Genomic DNA, 16662 nt, shown 5'->3' on the forward strand with positions numbered 1-16662 from the left:
TGTTTTCCTCCATTTTGACTGATAAACCAGCATTGTCAGATTGTGTTCATCTTTTTGCATAAAGCAATATTACTGTGGCAATGTGTGTTCATGGGAATAATGTGTAATGCACATGCAGGTCATACATAGTATAATGTACAGGGTTAATTCAATTCAATTTACATTTGGTCCCACACTCTAGAGCGGGACCAAATGTTAGCTGTTAAGTGTTGAATTAACACTAGGCATTTTACGGTGTAGGCTTCTTCTCACTTGCACGTTTTGTTTTGACAATAATTGCCAGAACATATTGTATCTTAATAAAAGCAATAGTGGAGTTCTATTTATGGAACCACGCGTGTCTCTTCATTGAAATCATTGTTTAAATCAATATTTCAGATTGAATTAGTATAATGTCACTTGCCATTATCAACATGTCATATGAATGTCAGAAGGGTAAATCCACCCTTTGGCTTGCTACCTAAGGCAGATCTCTTTCTCTCTCTCTCTCTCCCACTCACTCACTCCCACTCACTCTAACTCCCACTCTCTCTCCCCCCCCCCCCTCTCGGGAGGAAGGAATAACCTTTTAATGAGGTCCATCATCCTCATGTCTTACCCTCTCAGTTCTGGATGTCAATCACATTCAGTGACTGCTTGAAAACGGCTATTTTTAATATTGATCATTTAATCAACAATGCAAGTAAAACCAAATTAACTCATTACCTTAACATACTCTAACCTATTTATCATTTTTAAAATCACTTATGGATAAACACATGAATGACAGCTGAAGATTGTTTTTCTGTTCTAATATTATTTTTTATATGCTATAATATAATCTAGGAGTTAACCTGGGTGAACTATGGCAGTTTACCAAATAGGTCTTAGTACAGTAATAAAAGCAAATCTCACACTGTGACATTTGCTCTTCATGTGACATGTCAGCGACATGAGTGACTCAGTCAGCCATAATGGTGTGCTGTTTATAAAATATGATATCTGAGGGAAAATTATGTTTTAGACCGTTCTCTTTTTCAGCCGCATAGAACAGTGTTGACCTGAGTCGCACACTCATATAGTTGAGAGGACGGGGTCCGTTTCTTGTGGCTGGTCATTAATAATGGACCGGAAAATAATTGTGAAGTCGGCTGAGATTCAAACCATCACGTGCCTCAGCAGGACACTACAATATGTAATTCCAAACCTTTAAAAAAAAAAAAAAAAAAAAAAAGTTAAGTTTTGAAGTGAATATGAAGTGACAATCCCAGATAATAATATTTAATGAAATGCCCGCCAGACTCACGGAAATAAGAAAGAGGAAACAGGAACTAGAACTGTCCGAAGCCTTCAATTTAACTGGAAAAGTCCGGGGTACAGTAAATAATTAACTAACCTCCACACACACACACACACACACCGAGGTGTAAATCAGCAGGTGTAATTAACGTGACGAGCGGGCGCGGGCGCAGTTCGTGTGGGATAATTGATGTGGGGTTAAAAGGAGCAGAATTAAAAAGCACGGAAATAGAAGCGCGCCGCGCGCAGGAGGGACGATGCTAATGGGGATTTCATTAATCACTAAGAGGGGCGCCGGCTCTCGCCCAGCCTCTGCCCTGGGGTCACCGAGGCCCGAGTCTTTATCAACAGCAGTCGCCGGCTGTGGATGACCCCCAGGTGACAGGGTGATGTGAGGTGCGATGCCAGCCATTATGAATTCAATTTTATTTGTGTGTGCATGCACACATACAGAATAACCTGTAAGATAAGAATTTCATACTTCATGGTCTCCAATATCAGCTGTAAATCGGATGATTGAAATCACGTCATGCGTTCAAGTTAACCTCATCTACTACTTTAGATACAGTTATATAAACGTTATGTCAAAAGGTGGCTCATGCCTGTGCATGATCCTTGTGGTACAGTTCCTGCCCAGCATGGATTTCATCAAAATAGATACTTCCTTTACATAGGATACCCTCAGGTATCACGAGAGGCGTTGATCTCACACTTGAGTTCAGCTTTTATTAGAGGGGCAGGACAGTTTGAGTTAGAAAACTCTCTCATGGCCTGTGTCAGCACAACACTTTTCTCTCACAGTCTGCTGATCAAAATGTTGTTTTGCATGGCTTCAGTTCAGACCAAATGGGCTCTCCGCTCAACCGCTCAGTGGGGGGGGGGGGGGGGGGGGGGGGGGGGGGAGGGGTGGATTGCCAAGGGTTCAAATGTTCATAATCAGTTAGTCATCAAGAGTTAAAAACGGGACACAGTTTTTAATTAATTGATGCTACACGTTATCAATCAGTGTAGCATCAATTTAAATGATTGTCTTACCATTTTTATGCTCTGAAGCTGTAGTTCGCCTGCAGTTTAGTCAGGATTGGGGGGGGGGGGGGTATAGGAAAACGCATTGTTTTACAAAGTACGAAATACGTCCCCAAAAGATTACTGTTCACTCCATAATGATAATGGTGGAGGTGCTTGTTGCTTTGCAAGTAGCTCAGGTGTATAAACCATAGAAAAATCGAGAAATGCATCTTTGAAAGATGAAATCCATTCATATACACATTTCAAATGCCATCTCTTTCCAAAGGCTGCCCATCCCCGGATATTGAGGTTCTATGTCTTTTGCATATTTCTTTCTCGAGCACAATGGCAAGTGTCACGCATTAGCATTTCCTTTGTTTAACTGCACATTTCAGCTGCGCTCGTCTTCACTTCACGCATCTGCATATAAATGCAATCGTGCCTGACATCCCGACGACGAACGGTCGCATTTTTCTTTACCCTGTAAGAGCGTGATCAGACTCCAGGCCTGAGGAAAATCCATGACCATAATGCTATTTTTAAACCGATTACCGTACATATTTTGCCGCTGAATGCGTTGTTGTGTATGCAGTTCCCCCCCCCCCCCCCCGCATTCTCACCACGTCCGCGAATTCACATGCGTTAATGTGCCTGAGTAGTGTCCTGAGGCCGAGCGCGAGGACGGCCTGATGCCAGCGCGCCCATCCATTACACGGCACACCGCTTCAGTACGAGCAGGTCTAGCGTACCGTTTATTCTGCAACACATTCAGTTCGGTTAGCTCACAGCCGGCTTCGTAACGAGGCAGTGGCGCATTAAATAGTGCGCTTGAGTTTATCTTGAGTTTCTCTCAAGCATCTTGACATGATATTGGACTGATTTGGCAGTGGAGGGAAAGGTATTTTTGGATATGACCACTGATTAGGGATACAACTCTCATTTCGAGTGTGTGTGTGTGTGTGTGCAGGGGTGTAGCGCAAAATTCTGGGCCCTATACATAAGCAGTCTCTGTGGGCCCCCTTCCTCTCCTGATCCATGTCTCTCACGCATCATTCCAGGCTTTTCGAGGGCCCTCCCCCAATTCGGGCCCTGGGTAGTCAGTCCCACTTCTCCCCTCACTACGACGCCCGTGTGTGTGTGTGTTTGTGTTTATATATGTGTGTGTGTGTGTGTATGCATGTATGTGTGTGGACACTGAGACATTAGGGTTGGTTTTGTAATATGCAAAACAGGCACAGTCAAAGAGAAATCCCACCACAGATATAAAAAATAAAATCCATATGCTTTGTGCTGGAGCAGTGCTGTGCTTTGATAACGCTCTGAATAATTTTCCCTTTCTTATTTGATCCAGCGCGCCCAGGCGGCTGACATTTCCCAATAAATCACCCCCCTCCTGCGAGGCTCCCCTCCCCACGGGCGCCTCGGTCTAGGAATAGCCCGCAGGAAACCCCAGCCGCACCGGCACATCCGTCAATTCTAAACCAAAAAAAAAAAAAGAAGAAGAGAAGAAAACGCGCACAAACCAGGGTGACTCCTCCACAAGGCGGTCGATGAGGGGGGAGGAGGACGGCACCGCAGACGCACCGTGCGTTTGTTACGCCGATGCCTTGTGAGGTTGCGTTATGTCATTAGACCCCTCCCCCACTTCACAGGACCCCTGTGAATATGAGAACAATGCAACCAAATATATGGTTCAGGTTAATATGAACATTCAAGTACTAAAACAATCAATTTCTGATCAGCTGGAATTGTACAAATATATGCAACTGAAACTGTCATCGCTCAAAACTCACTTTTTTTTCTTGTTTTTTTTTTCTTAAAAGCATCAGATCAGACCAACAGCACTACCCTACCACAGGCCTAATCAGCCTATACATTAACTTCAAACGGCTTTGAGGTTTTGCTTCTTTTTTTTTTTTGCATCTGTGCGGCCGCTGCACAGACGGAACAAATTCTTCATTACATCCACCCAGGCCCCTGCTTTTACTGTAATTATCTGCTCTCAAAGCTAATGCTTCTCACGGTAATGATGCGCAGTCTTTCACATGGCGGGCTGCGAGCGAAGAGAGAAACATCCTCTCGGTGCTTCACGGGTGGCCCGCCATCCAGAACCCTCTATTCAGGAACATTCCGGAAGGCTTTCTAGATATTTCTTACGACTGGGGGGTGGCACACTCCCCATCATTTTCATCATTGTAGATTTATATATATTTCGCTAAAGAAACACATGCAAAGTAATTTAATGAAAATAAGCGTCGAAGACTATCCTTTCTACGTGAGATGGAATGCAGTCTCTGAATGCTACCTCACCCCTTCTCGGAGTGATGTCATCACCGTCGAGGGGGAGGGACCGGAGACGGGCGGCTCTTCGCCGAGCCGTTGTTTATAAGGAGAGTTGCAAATGACAGGCTATTGAAGTTCATCTCCTCCATCCTCGACCCATGTGTGGCACTGTGTTGCCTGAAGGGGCAGACACAATAGAACGCTCCGCTCTCGAGAGCGATCTGACCTGACGATTAGACGCCGATGTGGAAGCTTCGTCGTTTTGAGTATCTCTGAAACAAGCACACCAGCGCTTCGGTAAATTGTTTTTTTTTTTGCGTCACGTCTTCGCGGTCAGAGACGTACGCACGCCGCGGGTAATGTCTTTTCACACAGCCGTGCGCTACTGAAGTTTGCCAGAGTCTAGACACCCTCCAGATATCGTGTCACGTATAATTTTACACCTACAGATTTGGCAAGAGGAGACAGTTATTTAACACATATCTGCTGGGTGCTGCGCAGTTTGGCAAATATAAGTGTGAAATGAGGTTTATGCAATTCTCTGCTATTTCAGGTAAGCTGCATTCTGGGAGTATTAAATTCTAATAGCAGCCAAGAAATCCAAGGAGACCTTCTTCCTCTCTGAAATGTCACTTGCGTGACATTTCACGTTTTTTGTAGCCCTGCTCTGACAACCATCTTTGACCTATTGCAAAAGGTTGAGCAATGAACTTCAACTGATTAACAAGAAGCCTGGTCAACATGATTAGAATTAGGCAATTTGGTGTAAAACAACAGCTTGAAATTTGTTGTATTAGAGTGGAAGGAATTTCATATTGATGCAACTATATTTGCAAACCACCCAAACCCCACTACAAGGTATTTATCTTTCCAGTTTGAAGCACAAGAAGGGGTGTAGAAACATGAGAGCACTTGTAAAACAATGCAAATCAATGCATGATTATTGATTATCACTATGCATTGGGCAAATACCCATATTAGACAATATACCCACCATGCATGTTAGAAAACCAGAGGCATGAACTGCTCTGTGCGGTTTAGTGATATTGGATGGGATGGACAGAGGATACTAAAGCAACCATTTTCAAAGGTGGGCCTTTGTTGTTTTATTAAAGCCTTTGGCTGTTGGTTTCCATATTCACTTCTGCTTCTATTTGCATATCAAATTTAAATGAACCCCACCCACTGTGAATCTATTCACATTTGTTCACAAATGGGTGGATGGTGTACAGGTTATTGGCATCTCTTTGTGATTCTTGATTTATTTTTACGATCATCCTTGGGAAGTGTCAACACTTGATTGTAATGATTTTGTTTCCCTTTCTCTTAAATCTATAATGCTCAGACTCCAGCTCTGCATAATCAATAGCAATTAAAGACAACTGGATCCTATGCAACATATAGTGGAGTATTTTTGGACAGACCCTCATCATCAAGGGCAAGTCATTTGGTCTAAACCTGCATTTTGCAGTTGTAGTCAAATCAAGTCCCTTATTAATAGAAATGTATAAAAGTAACTGTACTGAACTTGGGATTCATCCTATAACCCTCTGCTGACAAGTGTACTTTCACTGACCACTTTGTAAGTCCACTTTAGTTCAATTAGTAGGAAGGGCCAGAATGCACAAAAAAAGAAAAATATGCAAATGTTCCAAATGCTGTATAATTGTGACATCACTAGGCAGTCGGGGTTATTGAGGTGCATGCTGGGAGTCTGCAAGATCCTGCTGGTTTTTTAAATGTGGCATTAGAGGCTCTTCCCTGTTGATGGCTTCCCACAGGCCTCAGCAATGACCTCTGACCTCTTGGTGACGTGTGATTGGTCGGTTGGCTCGCATGCGGTCACGTGTGATTGGTCGATCAACTCAACTGCAGTCCTCTCCTCCAACTCTGCGGCTAACCATAGCCCGCGACTCCTGACAAAAAATGTTTTGGGAAAGGAAGTAAAAAGCGTTCGCAAAAAAAAGGTCACGCACGCGAAAAGGTCACGCACGCGACAAGGGAGCGCCCGTTCGAGAGCTCAGGGAAGCGCATTTATCTGGAAAAAGCCCCTCCAGCACGCTTCAGTGCAGCACGGCACCGCGACGCTGCCGCGGCGAGCCATCTGCTAGCTTTGAAGGGGTTTGAAGGAGGTATTTATAGCGATGGCTCCTGGATAACCACTGCATCTGTAACAGCAAATACCTATTATATATTATGCATGAAGCCAGTATGAGTTCAAGGGTCCTCATGCTATATCTGATGGCCTCTCCTCTGAACTGAATGCTTCGCTCGTACATCTGCCAGCAGACACGTGGTGTTCTGTGTGGGTCTGGGTTTGCCAAGCACACGTGTGTTTCGATTCTCATACGGGGGGAAGCATCTGCAGCTGACATCCCACTCTTTCCGAAAAGACGAAAACAAAACACACGAATGACAAAAAAAAACGGAAATGTGCAGTTCTCACTGCTGACCAGAACTGGCTGACCACATGAGGCTATGTCATTGGCCATTATTCCGGCTATGAGATTAACAAGGCAAGCAACCCAGGCACGGCCCCATGGGAGAAAGAGTTTTTAAAATGGCATTCTGTAGGCTAATGGTTGTATAATGCATGTATCCCTTTTCTTGTTAGTTGCTTGTCCAGAATTCCACCGATAATAATGACTGACCTGGATTTTAATGAATGTAAGTTGCTGTATAAAATAAGTTATTATTACTGTTATGATTATTATTGATATTATTATTATTAATGATAATGATTCTTAGAGAAAAAGTTAAATGTGCAAGTTCCCTGCTATAATTAGTTTCATGGCTTTAACAACTCCATTGGTAAGAGTGATGCAATGTTAATGCCCAATGCACAAATAACCCAGTAGATGCTTATTAAAAAATTGTTTTGAACAAACTGGGTCAAGCAATAATAGAGGATATTTACAGCTAATGGAACACTTTCAGGAAATGGGCCCTAGTCTGAAACCCTTTTCAACTATTTTTGAGTTGTGTTCATTTTCCAATTTCTTTTTTTTATATTTTTTAGAAATGTACCATTTACTTTAACCATCCCTGTTAGTCTGCGTTCTTCACTTAGCAACAATTTTCAGTTCACTGTAGTGGTCCAGAAGATTGTAGCCTTTTTTTTTTTCTTGCATTTTTCAATTATTTCAACAACTGTTCACTAAACAAAATTCTATAATAAAATGTTTTAAAAAATTATAATTAAAGAGCAAACACGCTGTGGGTAGATTAGTTCTGTGCTCACAGGGAGAATGCGTGTGCATGACTGATTAACAGTGCCTTTACTGGGCACCTTGGGATGCAGTCCATGCCTGAAGCAGCTTGAAACTACAATATCTACAGTACTGAGGAATAAAAAGCTATTCACCACACTATTCACCAAATGTTCCTTATACATCTTTCTTTTTGTTTTCAAGCTCATCGTCATTACTCTAAACCAGGACTGCCTGACCCTGCTCCAGGAGATCTACCATCCAGTAGGTGTTCACTCCAAAACAAACAAACTGAACTGCACTACACGGCTAGAGATATCTTTGAGCTGCTAATTAGGAGAATCATGCGTAGGGTTGCACTGAAAACCTGCAGGACGGTAGATATCCAGGAACGAGGCTGGGCAGCCCTGCTCTAGCTGTTGAGTGAGGTGCGCTTTGTTAGGGTTGCAATGAAAACCCACAGGAAGCTAGATCTCCAGGAACAGTGCAGGGCGGCCCTGATATAAATGATAAGTTAATGTCTCTGCAAATGATTCATCGATCAATCGATTCGTGGTTCTCCCTGCAAGCAGCTGTGGAGGCCTTCTTCCTGAGCTCAATGAAAGTAATGGATGCTTTGAAGGTAACCCATTTTCTCCTCACGCACAGTATAAGGAGATGAGTGATGATCGCTTGGCCGCTCACCGTTGTCGTTGACCCCATTCAGTCACAGTTGCCTGGAAACCTCCTCCGTGACCCCGTCAAAAATTACAGATGATCGGAAGTTCCGGGGATCAGAAAGAAAGGGGATCCCCTCGTTAAATCACACTCAACATTATTATTATTATTATTATTATTATTATTGTTGTTGTTGTTGTTGTTGTTTATCATGCTGTCATTCTGTTTGTAGCAGAGGAGAAATTCAGCAACTGGGATCAGGCCTGCACTTGGTAATGACAGGCAATTTATAAACACACTGCACTGCTTGGTTTACTGGGCCAAATCAAGGTCAGGGAATGGTTTCTCTGGTCAATGACAACACTTTTAACACTACAAGAGCCAGGACTCCTGTGTGAAAATACCCTGAATGATTCAACTTATTTGAAATAATTTCCCCATTATTCTGAATGGATTCAATATGATTTAATGTATTTAAACCTTATGTGTAAAACCCTTTCTTTACATTTACAATCCTCTTTCATGGACAGCAGGCCAGTGGAAAGTTTCTGATATGATATCTGATCCGATATGGTTTTTTTTCTCTTCCTACCAGGAAACAGCCGCCATTTTGTCTCCCCCCCCCCCCCCTCAACAGACTGTTGTTCTGGTCAGCAGGAAACTGCAGGTTGTGAATGAATGAAAGAGCATGTGGAGAAAATGTACTTTCACAGGTAGTGTCCCTTTCCCGTCCTCTGATTGAACCTAGGGTACCGAAAGAAGGAGGGAGGCTAGTAGGCGTCATTCACTATAAAATAGACTGTGCAGAAGAGAGAGTACACTTGTACACTTGAGAGAATAAAATAATATACCCTGTACAAAAAAAAAAATGTAATTCCTAAGTGGTGAAACCAAAATGTATAAAAATATGTTGAACTACATGTGAACTGTTTGATTACAAATCTAAAATTGTGGAGTACTGAGCCAGATCAAGAGAAAAAATATTACCTTTGTCCCAAACATTAGGGAGGGCACAGTGTTTGGCACGTGAAGGCCTTTCTTCCTGTAGCTGTTCATGTTTGCTTCGAGGGCACAGAAGTTCTCTTTAAAGTCCCTGGCGTTCTGGAGAGGGAGGGAGGGGGTGGAGTTCAGCTCTGGGCTACCTGTTTCCAGCTAGCTGTGGGAGCACGCATGGTTCTCGGTTGTCACGGTGATGTTTAACGTCAGCTATGCCATATATCACAGGCACTGCGACTTTTCCAGAGGGGTGAAGCTGGCCGTGTGGATGAACGCACAGCGTAATTAAACATGCAAAACAGAGGATTAAACGTCCGCATTACATCAAGCGCAGTGAATCTGTGCAGCTATGTTGCTAGGAGACAGACAGACAGACAGACAGACAGTTGTGGAATGGAATGTAGGCTACGCATGGTTCCATCTTTCATGTTCAATCGGGAAAGTGGAACAATGGGAAATTATGGCTCTCTCATTTAAGAGTGGGTATTCTGCTACGGCTCATCATATTAACACACAAGGGAAAGGATCGTAATTGTGATATTTATTTCAGATTAGCCTTTTTTTGTGTGCAAAATGTGCTGAATAATATTTCAAAAGAAGTTCTTCCTCTAGAAACCTTTGTGCACGCATTAGATAAATGTTATTTATTCATAGCCCGGATTCTTACGAGAGAGAGAGAAAAAAAAAACAGTATAACAAAGGCTATTATAATGGCAAAGACAGTGACTGATATGCCACATTCTAAACTAAAAGAGGAAAAAAAAAGTTCAGTTGAATGAACATCTTCTTTTACGTTTTTTTAAAGAGACAAAATGGATGTGACAGGGGCTGTGGGGTTTGCCGTGTGTGTGAGTGCTTCAGTTTAAAACGTTAATGAAATCTTAGCCCTGTCAACCACACTGTCAACAGTGACGAGACAGTAGGGCTGCAGAATAGTTCCTTCACTCACATAATGGGGTCTTCCTTCCTCTGCATTGTTTCAGTGGATGGAAGCTAAGACCTAAGAGCAATTGGCAAATGTCATTATTATTATTATTATTATTATTATTATTACTTTTTCCAAAATGTTGAGACAGAACTGCATTTGGAACAACGAGGTTGCAGGTTTGAGTCCCATCTGGGATAAAGCTGATGTATGCATGAGCAAGGTATGCAAGCGTGCCAAATCTACCCAGCTGCATAAATAGGTGGTATGCAAGCTTCTTACATTGCTGCAGATAATGGAATCGGCTCAGCAAATCTGACAGGAACATGAATTATTTAAAATAAAATTTTAGCCAGTTTATTTCTGGAAGTGTTGAAATGCCAGGCGTGTTCCCTAGCTGCCTGTGGCCGATTTTATTTTTTTTAATTTTCTGGTAATTTTTCGTGAAAAGACATGAGAAATATGCAGAGCACGCGTCGCAAAGTGAACCAGAGCTCGGGCTTCTGTCGGATCATTGCTGCTTAAGCCAAAAGCCTCTTAATAACTCAGAAACCGTAGGCGGAGATGAATTCGGAGGCCAAACGAGCAGGATCGCCGCCGCTCTCCCTCAGCGGCGACGCCGCGTCTCCGAATGCCGTTCGATTTTAACTTCTCTGGCGGAGAGTGACTCCCGGCTGCGGCGGGGGGAACACGTCCTGCTTTCCACGTGATCGCGCGGAGACCCGGGCGAGCGTTACGTAAGGAAGCGCCCGGCGGCGGCGGCAGCAGCACTTAAGACATCCATCAGCAGCCGGGACACGGCTTCCCTGGAGCCAGAGCTCTGCGAGCGGGGAGCGCGGAGCTGGTTACGTAAGGGAAACCACTTGTGATCTGCAGTGAAGCTCACCAGTACAACCCTGGTGTGCACCTTCTGCATTCTGCAGTGGGTGTCTATTCTGAAAGTGCATCGTGTGGCTCTACCGTGAAACGGGGTAAAGTGTTTGGGATGGAGCAATTATAAGTCCACTTTGAGAGGGGCAATTTACCTGGAGTGTGATCAGCACCCCTGAATAAACTCATTCCCTGGAGCTACTCAACAAGGTATATTTGTCATTTTAAATTTGAAAAAAAAAATAATAATGTTCAGCCTGAAAGAAAAAGAAATTGAAACTCTGTGCCACACTCCTCCACAATTATTTCATGTGATGTGAATGTTACCACCAGTGTACGTGAGACCACACCTACTTGTACCAGAGGACCAATCAGAAATGCCCGACTTGTCTCTCACAGACCACACGTGCTGTGATGAGGACACGTGGAAATGGCATGGGCATGAAATCTTAGTTATTCTATGCCTTTAGCCTGCGGATTGGGGAATTCAAAAAACTGCGGAAAGAGCTCTGTCAAAGTTCAAACAGCAAAACTTAAAAAGCAAAATGCACTCCACTCCCCCTGCGCTTTAATATTTCATTAACCGCAAAGCTTGGAGTTTATTCACTTAACGTGAAGTCCATCCACATTCGAAAGAAGGAAAACCCTGCTGGTGCATTCAAGGCAGAGTCGATATAAATAGTTAATCCTGTCACCCTCGCTTTACAAGTAACCACTTCTTCAAGAAGATGGAAATGGGTTCCATTAAAAAAATGCCACTGTGCTGCTGTGCCCCTTAAAGGCTGTATTCTGGTGCATTGATGGGCTCTATGGTCTGGTATCTTTTAAGCTCTGTTCTGGTGCATTGATGGGCTCTATGGTCTGATATCCGTTCAGGCATTGTTCCAGTACATGGATGGGCCCCATGGTCTGGTATCTGTGCCAGGTAAACCAGGCACCACTGTGCCAGGTAAACCAGGCATTTCTGTGACAGGTAAGACAGGTACTACTGTGCCAGGTAACCTGGGTAACAGTTTGCCAGGTAACCCAGGTACCAATATGCCAGGTAAACCAGGTGAATCAGTGCCAGGTAAACCAGGTAAATCTGTGCCAGATACCACTGTACCAGCTAAATCAGGTACCACTGTGCCAGGTAAACCAAATAAATCTGTGCCAGGTAAATCAGGTAAATTTGTGCTAGGTGTGGACAGAAGACTTAACAGACACACGAGTATCAGCACAGTCGAATGAGCCGTTCAGCAGGACAGAACAGATCACTGAGACAGACCAACGTGACACTGCGCTAGCAGCAGGTGGCTAATGACCGCAGGGCATTAACCCTGTGTGTGGAGACTGTTAGTTCATGGACTGCTTCTTCTGTACCGATGGTGCTCATAAACAGTTCAGCTCGCTTCTGACGAAGTCCGATCACATTCCGTTCCTTCTACATCATGATGGAAAATAGATAATTAAAAATAATAGATACATAAATAAATGTACTTCAGCAGTTGTCTGGTGGAGCTGAGAACTGCTTTTAAACTGGGAGAAATTCCGGTTTTTCTTTTTGTTAAAAGATGATTGGCATTGGCACATGTATTAAAAATTCATGTTTAGATGTCAACATGAAATTTTTTTTGTGTTGAGAAGTTAATGTTATTATGACTTTCAACTATCCAAAGAAGCACAATATCACAGTGCTTTGCAATTCCTTATGAAAATTATTACTACTACTACTACAAACAATAATAATAATAATAATAATATGGTAGGTATCATTACAGTGTTAGCTAAGATAACGCTTAATAGGCATTTCAGGGTGTTTTTCCTTCCAAGATACTGACAATCAAACAAGTGTTTACTCAGTGTAAAATCTGGATTTTATCCAATTTAAGCTCGTGCAGAAAAAAAAAAAGAAAAAAGCTGGAATTAAATTTTCACGCCTGATTAGGGGCCCGGTGACCTGTGTTAATGCGCAGTCACACATTCTTCACTGTAACTGTTTATAAAAACATGTATCATTTCACCTTAGAGAGTAATCTGTGCTTTATTCACTGCTCTCTGAAGGAAAATCACAGCCCACAGGTAATCATATGTCACTCCCGTGTCAGTGCGTGCTGCGACAGAGTCATATCGGGAGTCTAATATTAACTTTGGACGGGCAAAGATTAATGGGTGCAGTTTAATCATCTCCGAGGAAGGTAACCATGGTAGCCAACCGACGGGGCCCTAAGACCACAGCCAAACGGGAAACGAGCGCAAGCCTGTTGCTAAGTGCGCTATCAGGCCATAAATATGGGCGGAATTCAATCCTTCTGCCGTAGTGCCTTTTCTCCGCCATTCAAATAAATAAATAAATAAATGCAGTCACTTGCATTAAAAAAGACAATCCTGGTTCCTTTAATAGTTGTTGTACTGTTAGGAGGGTGAAGGAGAAAACCCAAAACATAATATGCTAATATTGTCTGTTTTGTACTTTATCTATGTATTTGTCTTATTATTTATTTATTTTCACTTTTAGTCACTGTATGGGAGAGAAAGAAAAAAATTAAAATAAATCTTTGTTCAGGTTCAGAACTCAGTTCCTATATTCTGAGTAGATGGTATAAAACCTTCTTTAACAATGTTAGCCATCAAGCCCTCATCCGGACTACACAGTGATGTAAACAACGCGCGGCAGAAATAAGGCCCTGCTCCTGTTATACACTCTCACCCGGAGGTGTACACAGAGTGGCTAATTGGCTGTGGCATCCAGCAATGCTACAGCACAACAGGTGTAGAATATTTACGTCTTCGGCTTCCTACTTACAGTAGAGCTGTTTACACCCAGAGAGAAGAAAGGGAAACACAGGCGGAACCATGGAGGTCACTGACTGCAGGGGTCTCCCTGTGATCTTCCCTGATTCCACTTGACAGGTAGTCGCCGTCAACTCGAGGGGAGGGGCGGGTACCCTGCAGACCAATCAGACGATCGCGGGGGGGTGCGGTTTATGCCTGGAGGGGCGGAGCTAAGATGGCCTAGTATAGGCATAACAGGTACTGATTCTCCATGGTGCTTCAGTAGAGTGACAGAAGGGAAACAGGACCAGGTTAAAACCTAGCATATGGCTGGACCTAACACACGTGATCCGGCCGACCAATAACTTCATGACTCACTCAGTCACTCGGTCACTCACTCAGTCACAGACATTCGGGTTTGTAGGGCTGGTCAAGCCGAAAATGAAGGCTCTCTCTCGCCCTGGGGCAGTTTTTTTTTTTTGGGGGGGTGGGCGGGGCAGTTTGCCCTGGGCGGAGGGGGGAGCTGGGGGGGGGCTGAGATCTGAGATCAGAGACAGACGGCTCTCGCTCACGTCCCCCCCCCCCCTTACATAAGCCGTGTGCCTCCAGTCAGAGGCGCTGTGTGTGGTCCCGAGCGGTTGCCAGCGGAGTGTAAAAATAGCGCACACACCTCGGGGCGGACCGCGGCATCTGGTCGCTGTGGCTCTCACGGGGGGCGAGGGGCGGGGGGTGGGGGGGGGGGGCAGCAGAGCAGTTGGATCAGGAGGGAAACCGGGGGTCATGAATCTCACACATGCAGAGAGGAATCGACTCTGATGAGAGTGCACTTTCCATCTGATAGGGAAGATCTCATATAATAAATGTACCTGTGTACATACCATCTGTCTCTCTCCACCCCCCCACCCCTTCCCAAAGGAGCAGAAGAAGACTGCATAGACCCATTCCCCCTCATTAAAAAATCGCCCATGCAAAGGGGGAGGAGCCAGACTGTAAGCAGTGCAGCGGTTCCATGCATACTGTGAGGGTGATACATCTGAGCAAGGAGTTCCAGAATGGGACCCGCTCCCCGGGGAATTCTGGGATAGGACTGCTGAGCCAGCGGAGGCCCCATTCTGCCTCCTCTCCCTCCTCAGAGGGGCTGCTGGGTAACGGAGACACACCTGGACCTGCAGCACCTGGGCTCAGCACCGGGGCTAAGCACGTGGCCCGCCTGTCAGCCCCCATCAGGGAGGAGACAGAAGTTAAAAAGAGCTTGTACAGTGTGTGTGTGTGTGTGTGTGCATGCCTGTATGTGTATGTGTGTGTGTGTGCGTGTGTGTGCATGCCTGTATGTGTGTGTGTGTGCGTGTGTTTTATGTGCTGGTTTTTGACTGGCTGAATTGTAAAAAAGTGGCCTCTAAGGCAGAAAAGAGGAAAGCTGTGGTTTGAAGCTGATATGGTCATTTTGTGCACACGTCAGTAAAATGGCTGACAGCAGAGTGACCTCGGCCTTGTTTACTCCATACCTTCATTTGGAGCCGACGGTCTCCGCACAAGTTTGCCCTGAGAGGCACCTGCACGGTCCAAAACCAGTTCAAAGCTCACCGCGGCCCACGCCGGTACTCCGAAGCCTCCCAGAATTCCCGGAGTTTGTCATGTGAATGAATGTCTTGCACCCCCGCGCACAGATGGAACCGATGTTTTTTTTTGCGGTCAAAACAGCCGTGGGAGGCAACAGACTCAGACCAGGCAGTCTGGGGGAAGGAATGCCTCGATCTGGCTCTTACTTAAGGCACGCCTCAATCTGGCTCTCACGTTTGTAATGAGAAAGTAAAAACCTAAATACTATGTTCCGGATTTCAGGGTGCCGTTTCCAAGGAGATCACAGGATTACTGTAAAGATTGCCACACACCCAAGTTCAGGCCTGTTTTTCATTTCTAAAGTTCCCTCTTTTAATCCATAAAACTATCACAGACTAGCCCAGAACCTGCTGCTTCCTACACTTCATTTGTATTGAGGTGTGCTGTAAGGCAGCTGCCCTGAAGATATTTAAATATCTTTAACAGATTATTAATTAATCTTATATCTCTACTCTAAAATTCATACTGTCCTGAGTCAATGCCCCCTCAATGTCCGTTTCCTCAGAATTCACATAGTAACTTAACAGGGAAACCATCTTGGATTTCGATATGTGGACACTGCTCATTTTGAAAATAATTAAAATAAATTCAACATTATTTAACACATTTTATATTCTGTGGTTAGTTAAGGAATTTCTCTTTTTTTAAAAATACACTTGCTTGTTTACAGCTGAGGCAAATGATCTGAGATCCACCCCCCCCCCCCCCCCCCACTCATGTAATTGAAAGTTAAATGTTTAGTATGGGGACAGGCTCCAGCACCCCCCACGACCCTGCCCAGGATAAGTGGGTATAGATGTCGGATGTTTAGCATGTTTTTTCCCCTCATTAATTATAATAAATAATTACCAACTCCCGAGAGCTTGATTTAATCAGTCGCCCACTGTTTGTAAACTCACAGAACTGGCAGTTCTGTGCCACTCCCCACTGTGGTCATGCAATCATGCCAACGTGCTGCTGTGCTTGTGACCCACAGCCAGCGGGTTGCAGGTTTGAATCCGACGTGGAGCTCTACTGGTGTACTACTATGTGTCTCTCTGGAAAAGACTCTGTGTGTCACTC

General features: G+C 44.3%; 1 long non-coding RNA gene across 1 annotated transcript in view; it reads right to left on the reverse strand.

Annotated features, from left to right (window-relative positions):
- Positions 1-9109: 9109 nt before the first annotated feature.
- LOC118227247 overlaps positions 9110-16662 on the reverse strand; it is a 28825-nt gene continuing 21272 nt past the window's right edge. The window contains exons 2-3 of the long non-coding RNA XR_004765218.1: positions 9423-9536; positions 9110-9179 (exon numbers count right to left, since the gene is read on the reverse strand). This is a non-coding gene — a long non-coding RNA (uncharacterized LOC118227247). The remainder of the gene's footprint in view (positions 9180-9422; positions 9537-16662) is intronic.

The sequence above is a fragment of the Anguilla anguilla genome, chromosome 5 (genome assembly GCF_013347855.1).
Source record: "Anguilla anguilla isolate fAngAng1 chromosome 5, fAngAng1.pri, whole genome shotgun sequence".
NCBI lineage: Eukaryota > Metazoa > Chordata > Actinopteri > Anguilliformes > Anguillidae > Anguilla > Anguilla anguilla.